Below are 8,968 nucleotides of genomic sequence, written 5' to 3' on the forward strand. Positions count from 1 at the left end.
CGTTCCCCGTTAAAACATTTTGACGCTACACTACACTAGCTAATTAAAGAGGAGGGAAAAAGTATACACATTGCCAGTCAAAGTTTACCCCACCCAAATCCGGTCAGCACGCCTCCTACAGTTTAACCCATTGAAGTCTGTCTTAAACCACAAATACTAGAAAGTAGATAGATACTGAGATATGAAGTGTATATCAAAATATAAACTCATTGAAGCCTTGTAAAAAAATAAATGCATGCAAAGTGCTCTTAGTAAAATCAAGATCAATACATTCTGAATATTCAAAATTTACAAAAACATTTGGCATCATTATGAAATTAATTGTGAAACTATATGCATTTTCTACTAATTATATGACGAAAACTCTGAGTAATTGTAATTAGTTGGTCACTAAAATGTTGAAAAGGTTTTGTATGGAAAGTTTCAAGGTTCCCATGGTATCAGCAAGATCGTCAATGTTTAACTACAACTTGAACTGGAAAGGTCGAACATGTGAAAATGTAGCAGCAGAATTTTTGGAGACCACTGTCCTTTTTTCGTTACACATGTAGCTGACACAGTAGGCTACTCATAAAGACCGCCTCGCGCTCCTCTTTCACATTTATCATTGTTCTCAGTGGAAAACTGACATTGTAGTTCAGGGCGGACCACAAAACTATGTCGAGGTCGCTTTAGAACAGTACAGATACAGCTTCAAACGTGGCAAGGCACATTAACATTAAAAACTTAATTTGACTAATACTGTATTTTTCAGATGCACGTTTATAATGGCCATTTTCTTAACTTGAGTCTTACTCCCCTGTGTTAGGCCGTGGAATTTGGATGGCAAGCCAGCGATAACCAAACATGTTATCTATCAGCTGTCATCTCTTCTCAACAAACCAACGTAAACTTGTCATTCGTTTCCGAACGCGGCCACAACAGAAAGCAACATGCTCGCTGTCTGTGTGCATTCGCAGCTCTGAGAGCGGTGATGGAGAGAAACGAGAGAGGCCTGGATAGAGGTGGGTCTGTTATAGTCAGTTAAGGTATTATTCGTTTGCTGTGGGCCAGATTAATTGTGTCGGTGTACTGCAGATATACTGTAATGTTGCCGGTCGTTTTTTTTTTTTTTTTTTCACTAACAGTCTGCGGCTTTCTCCTTTCTAAAGGGATTCCTATTTAATTAAGAAATATGCTGGTGATTTCCATTTTCATATGCTTTAACCCCGTTAAAAAAACAATATTGAAATGACATTAAGCCTCTTATGACCTGATACAATTACAATAATCTTTCAGATTGTTTCAAATTGTGCCTTATGGTCACTTTCATCATTCAGAGCACCTCAATAATAAACAGTCATGAAGAGCGACACATATGCTTTACGTTAAATATATATTGACGTGTATTATGACAGATTATAAATGAAATTATCATGAGTAATGCAGAACATTGGAGTTCTAGTGGTTTTCTCTTAACTCATCCCCATGAACATATTGGCTGTAGGGGAAAAAAAATAAGTGTCTCTGTGTGTGTATTTTTTAATTGTGATTTGATTTAGTAGGGACAACAGAAGAAAGTATGGAAAAATTCACTATGCTTTCATGAATAAAAACCAAGCTATATGATTTGTTTTTGTTACTTTTTGGCCAAAATGATGTTCTATTTTTACATTTACCTACACATCTTAATAATTTGCTCTTACATTGTTATGTTTATCAATGTATTATGAAAAAAAAAGCATCAAGGATGAAAGAAGAGAGAAGTGTTAACATGTTTTACAGGTGAATCTTGCCCTGGTGTCAGCAGTGGGATATGTTTTGTTCATAGATCCTGGACTATGTTTGTAGGTGTATATGCTTCAAACAAGCACAAATATAGCGAAAAGATAAGTTCAGTTGTCTGCCTAGAACAAAACAGTCATTATCTACATTCTGCTTTTCCTTACTGATGTATCTTTTTCTTCACAGAGATCTTTCAAAGCTAACACTTTAGGCTGGGACAGTCTTGTATTTCCATCAACGTGGCCAGATGTGGCTTGGCAGGACCAAGTGACAAACATGAAGGTCGATCAGTCGCCGGCGGTGATGCACATGCACTGATGGCGGGCAGCTGTTCTCATGGTGATCCACTCCATATGGCTGTATCTTGTTTGAGGGCCTTTTCACAGGAACAGCCCTTGTAAACACGCTTTAGTGTGCTGTTCCCGTTTTTTTTTTTCTCTCCCCCTCTGTACAAACATTGACTAAATCCTATCACCTAGGCCTTTTAAAGGGGATAATGTTGATTAAAGAGAACGCAGAGAGATGCAACATCCATGTAAGCCTCTCTAACAGCTAGCATTTACAGCTTCTTTCTCCCTCCCTGTCCATGCCGTTCCAACGTGGCCAGGGGCTTAGAGCAGGGGATTGTTTAGACAGACAATGGTGTCTACCTGATTTTAATCCTGGCTATCGGCAAAGAGTGCCAGGACTGCTGGCGTTTAATAAATGAAAGTGCTTCCATAAGCGGGATTTGTCAAAGTGCCCTTTTGTGGTAATCTGACTTTTTTTTATACAGGATGTTTTTTTGACAATCTGTCGCCTGGGAGAAATGTTAACCCTGTGATGTCCCTCTGCCTCTGAAGACTAAGTGAAAGTTGGTGTGAGTGACTGTGTGCTGAGTCTGTTCACTGACGTTGGAGAATGGTAAACAGTGACTCCTGATCTTAAGCATTCATGTAATCTCAGGAGAACAATGCAAGGGCTCTGTATGATGTCATCACCTCATCTATTTATGACGGACACTCAAAGACATTCACTTATTGAACCAGAACATCCAGTTACTGAAACATAAATCCTGATGCAGGATTTGAGAATTAAGCATATTGCCCATCAAGGCTAACTCATCATTAATCACATTCAGACTGTTAAAAGGGATTACTTTAGATTTAAATAGACTTTATTCTTCCACAACCAGAGAGACTACACAACACTGTGAGAAGTCCTTAAAGCCATAAACACAATGTACCAATTGTACCAAAGCACGATGACAAACTGAACATGGTCAGGGAGTTGGTTGTCACAACTTATTTTGATTTACATGGATGACACTAATTTACCGTGTGATTCATAAATTAACGGCCATTACAAATATTGATGTTTTAATGTAGAATGTTAAAATATGATGGAGCCAGTCTGAAATGTCACAGAATTCTTGGACCAGGCTGCTCAATGTCAAATCAGCAACAACATTTCAATTCTAGACTCAAAACACTACACCAGCATGTGCTGTCACGCATGCCAGGCAAAATCAAAGTTCACTGGTTTTAAAGTGCACAGCAATGGTATATCTGCGGCTGAACTGTGTATGAGTGACTGAAAAGAAGTGACAAACTCTGTGTGACTACCCTCCTCCTAGAACTCTCGCCATAGACTTTGCAGGCACAGTCTCTTTTTAATATTAGAAATTTGATCTCATTTTCTACTTGCAGCCAGAATATGACAAGCCCCAAATTCATCTGGGCCAAAAAAAGAATAGTGTAAACATTATGATAACGCACAATTAAAGTAACAGTGTTCTTACAAAAAAAATCCATTCTGTACAATCTATTATTGTGCATAACCACACATACAAACACGCATACAAATGCACACACATAGGCCACATGTAAGAGCAGCTAATTAATCAGGGAAATAGGGTTGTGTAATTACTTTGGAGTTCAAATGGAAAATCTGCATTTTTATAATTAAAGTCCAGAGTATCAGCGCTAAAGCATAATAAAATTGTTTTAAAATGGAAGATTACATCGGTAAGTCCTGCAGGGCCAGATGTGGTGAAGGGTGGGGCAGTTAGGATCGGATTAAAGAGGCAAAAATCCCGGAGGCCAGAGCTCTGTCTTTTCTGTGCGGATTAGAGTCTTATGTAGAGTCAACATGCTGTAATCCAGCGATTAGCTGATCTAATCATCTGTAAATACACCCTGCACTGCACACAGCCCAACCTGTTTGTCTCTGCCCAGCCAGGTGAGCATAGGAGACTCCCCTCACTGCACACAGCCCAACCTGTCTCTGCCCGGCCAGGTGAGCATAGGGGACTCCCCTCCTAACAGCTCAGGTTCTTAAAAATTTTATATATATATTTAAAATGAGTGAACTGGACCTAAAGGACAGCTTTGCCTTATACACATATACTTGCCATAGTGTCAAACATGTACATAATATGCATGCGAAAAATCATATAGGATAAAATAGCTTTGAATTTTTACCCATACAGCTCCTGACAAACTTGACAGACTTAATCAATAATTAAAATATTTCCCCTCTGACTACGTTCTCAAGCTTTTGGATGTATTTAGTACTATGGAATAGCTATATATGTGAGCAGTTTGGAGTGTCTACCTGTCATACTTGGTACTGTAAACCACGTTAAACGTTTTTCACGTTAAGCGTTTTAGAATGCCCCCCACGTTCACGGTTAGTATATTTTACTACTGGAAGCATGCAGTGGACACTGGGAAGGGACATAAATATACACCCTGCGTCAAAAGAACACCAGATTTGTGAAGCCATGTGGAGGGACAAGGAGAGACGGATTCAGACCGGTACAGAAATCACAACTTTAATCAATGCAGAGCAGTTTCAACGCAAAAGATATTACTCATCGGTGATCGATGTCGTCCAGAGATGACAAAAGTAAAAGTAGGAACACTTTTGTTAATAAAGTATTCTAAGTACGGTAAAGGAACCCCTCTTCCCCCCGAAAAATATTTACGTAAGAGTACAATAGTCACTCATTTACAATTTACAAAAACGGTTGTCAGTTTAACCCTACTTGGAGTACCTCTTTAGCTGGAATACTTTCTTTGGCCACCTGATGTCATCGAGTGCCTTGAGTGAACCAGCTAACCTTTTAGATGTGACCATGATGATTTTGATTGTATGACTGATTCTGCGCAGTGGTGGTTGTCCGTGTGCTACGTCTCGATCAATTAACAATCAATTAAAAACTGTTAATAACGTGGTAAGACGCGTAGGTATTTAATGTTAATTTGAAAGATAATGATTAATGTCATTATGCAATGATGTCGAGCTCATTTTTGACCAGTGACAAAAAACAGGAAGACACAAGCTTAACCATCTAACGACAACTATAGGGTACATCAATCCGGATGTTGTCATTTAGCGTTAACTACCGATAGTTTCTGAGGTAGTTAATAATACATTTTGGTGTCATCATCAGCCGACAGCTGCGTTGTCTGTATTTTGTGATTAAAAGTAACATTAAAGCTCTCCATATTATTGTCCTGGTTGGCTACACCGTATTTTGGGGTTTTCTAAAATGTAGCAGACCTTGCTAGCTAGCCAACTAAAGTACCTACCCTGAAGTAGGAGCTAAAAAAGCCCCTCAAAACGGAGTTCTAAGAACTATAATCGTTCTAAGTTCCTGCGGTGCGAACACGCGAAAAAGGGGGTACTTTCTCCAACAGTTCTAAGAACTATGGAAAAGTTTCTCCGGTGCGAAAGCGCCTTAACCAGTTGTCGGTCTTTTCCAATTTAACGGGAGCTACTGTCAAGGACCCAGTTTCTCCTTAGTGACAGTGGGTAGTCATATTATAGAAACACAATTAAGGTGAACAGGAGTGTGTCGCATCATAGCTGCTTCTATAATCATGTAGGCCTGTTTTAACATTGCTGGAACACTGTAGGCCTAGTGACCAACGAGCACCCAGGACCGGAACTATCCGTTTTATAAATTAATTTAAATATTCGACACGAAAAATATTCTTTTGAAAAGGCGTGTCACGCAGGAAAGGACATTTTAATAATCCAGGAACTGTAATGCTTAACTTCATTATGGAGGAAAGTAATATAGTTACAGTAACAGGTTACTTTGTAACTCGTTACCCCCAACACTGTTAATGGCATATGAGAATTGCAGCTGAGGATGTGAATTTTGTTATTCTTTAAAACATTTTGGCAAATAACCTTAACTTACTGGTCCCTAACTTACAAAATGTGGCACAGACGAAATCTACCGGAGTGACACTGACCCCAAACAGAAATCCACATCGGCAGCATCAATGAGACAAAAAACCCATGGCAGCAACACTGTAGCAGCAGCGCCCCCTACAGGTACAGGTACTAGCAGCCCACAGTAAGGACGTGTAGAACTAAACAGCCTAACCCTCACTTTAAAACACGCACGGACACGCGCACAGACACACACACACACACACACAAGAGGCCGAATACAACAATTTCTTATCAGTAATGTTTTAATGGGTTGTTACTGGACCACAATGGAGTAACAGTATCACTCTCAGCACCGAGCCACATTATCATTAGGAGTATTTCATTGAAAAGCAGACAATGGAGTTCAGAGAACGCCATAAAAAACCTTGTTTATGTGCCTACATTAACAGCCTCAGTCCATTAAATGTAAATTACAACACAAAACTAGTTCTCGTTACAACTTTTTGCATAATCAAACATTTTGGTCTTTTTTTTTTTCTTTTCTTTTTTAAACAGTGATGAAGGCACTCTTGGAGTTCATCCACTGGAGACACAAGTGGTTCATAAGAGGCCATTCCATAGGGATTGGCTACACAGTTTCTGAACAGTAACTATACATGGAAAACATTGAAATACGCTTTATTTTATTAGACATTTAGAGGACACTGCCTGATACGGGAGATGAAAATGTTATTTTGGTTCAGAGCTGATCAATGTCTGAAAATGAATAATAAACAACAACACAGATTAACAATAAACAAATTAAGACTAAAAAAAATATATAATGTACAAATTCATGAAATGAAACAACACAAATTGTATTACACACACACACATAAAGAGGGCAAGCTTAATAAATATGACACACACACACAAAAAGACTCAAAGTAAACAAATATTAAACACATTTTGAGCAACATGTCAGAGATGGAGGAGGTGAAGAATGTTGGTTGATTTCAGTAATGCTTCAAGCACAGTTTCAGCCCAATCCTGTTGGCCTCCTGTATCATTAGTTTTCTGCTCAATTCTTATGGGAGGAAATGCATGTCATGTAATCAGTCCAGGTACACTGTGAGCTGGTCTTCCATGCAGAGCTCATACTCAGAAACTGACATCTGATCAGACAAATGCACTGTCTTAATGACAGTCTCTTAGTGAGTGCACTCATTAGTGCTGATCCAGGAACAGGCTTCTTTCCTACAACTCCTGTATGGTCCATTATAAGGAAAAGAATCACCTGCATTGAGTGGTAACAGAATTAATGCTTAGTCAACCCTCCCACCCACACACACACAAACCCATAACAACCTAACAGTCATGTTTATTCCTTGTATTAATGGTGAAATGCTATACACGGCCATACAGTGAGGTCATGGCTCCATGGTGGATTACAGTTGGTGAAGGCTGTATGTCCATGCACACTCACATAAAGCCTTCACAAATCAAATCCATTCCTATCTCTGAGATCCTTTATCCTGAAGATGCATAAACCAGCATCAGTATTTTCCTTCTTCACCTCTTCTGGTCAAATAGATAATAACATACGCATGTAAGCCATATGATTTGGAAGCTCCTGGAAGGTGACAGGAGCAGAGAGAAATGCTGTGAATGATGCAGTGAAGCAGTGTAAGATATTCCATGCACACTAACTGACTCTGAGTCTGTGCATGTTCACTCAGTCATTACTGCATCGTGTGTAACACAGGTCCGTAACAGCTCACTGTCTTTACACTCTCAGTCCTCTTTGGGCAAAAAAGCTAAGTCAAATTAAAGTGATTATTTTGGTTTGCAAGGTTTTTGGTTTCTCTCTCACATATGCACGCACGCACCCACACACACACATGCACACACACACATGCGCACACACGCGCGCACACACGCACGCACACACACACGCACACGCACACGCACACGCACGCACACACACACACGCACACACACACACACACACACACACGCACACACACACTCTTTCATTCAAACTTACAAACTCGCACAGGCACCCATACACACATGCTCTGTTTCAAAGACAGCTCCTTTGATTACTGTTTCCGCAAGGAAACAAACTGTGCAATTCCAACTTCTCTTTTTACATACATGTTCTATGAGTGAAATCAGAGCTGTTCCAAATTCAAGGAGATTTAATGGTGCTATGTTTTAAACCACATTTTCAAGTGAAATTTCATGTCATGCCTCATTCTTTTCATTTTAATAGAGCCCATCTCATATTCGTTTGTTCCTCCATCCATATTATCTTGGCTTTTCCGCAGAGCAGAGCCACTCTGGGCTCCGCTTATATTTTTGGGTCCCTGTTTGTTCGCAATCTCTCAATAACGGTCCCGTTTACCATTAAGAGTCCTGCCTTGACCTCTTCCAAAGTTCCTTGTGTTAGAAAGTGCAAACGTTTAAAGCAGTCTGTGCCCTGCTCTTTCCCCCGGGGGCAGGAGCAGAGGAGAAAAAAAGGGTCCGTCCAGGTCTGAAGGACACTGTGACATGACGAGTATCAAAACTCAGTTCATTGGGCAGTGGGAAGGCATAGGGCAAGCTCCACAAGTTGATTGGTTAGAGTGCACTGCTGTCATGAGGAGTTTGGCGCCACCCAGGTGCTGTTTTGCAGCTGATCGTGTGTCTGTGAGACTACACTTCCCTGCAGAGAAAGACAGAAAAACTACAGTTCAGCAATACAGCCAAACAAAAAAAAAACCTCATGATGTTGATGTTAATTTCGATACAAAAAATAGTAGTTCTCTGAGATATGACAGATAAATCATTAACTTCATGTTGACTGACACATTGATACAAACAGAGACACACACAGATAGACACAGACATAGGCAAACACACACAGACACATACCCACACAGCGACTCACACACAAACACACAGGCTCACAAGGATACATTCTCACATACCCACACACAGACTCACAGACATGCACATACATACTTAGAGACACACCCACACACAGACACACAGACAGTTTAGTGAGGGAGAC

The sequence above is a fragment of the Chanos chanos genome, chromosome 3 (assembly GCF_902362185.1).
Source record: "Chanos chanos chromosome 3, fChaCha1.1, whole genome shotgun sequence".
NCBI lineage: Eukaryota > Metazoa > Chordata > Actinopteri > Gonorynchiformes > Chanidae > Chanos > Chanos chanos.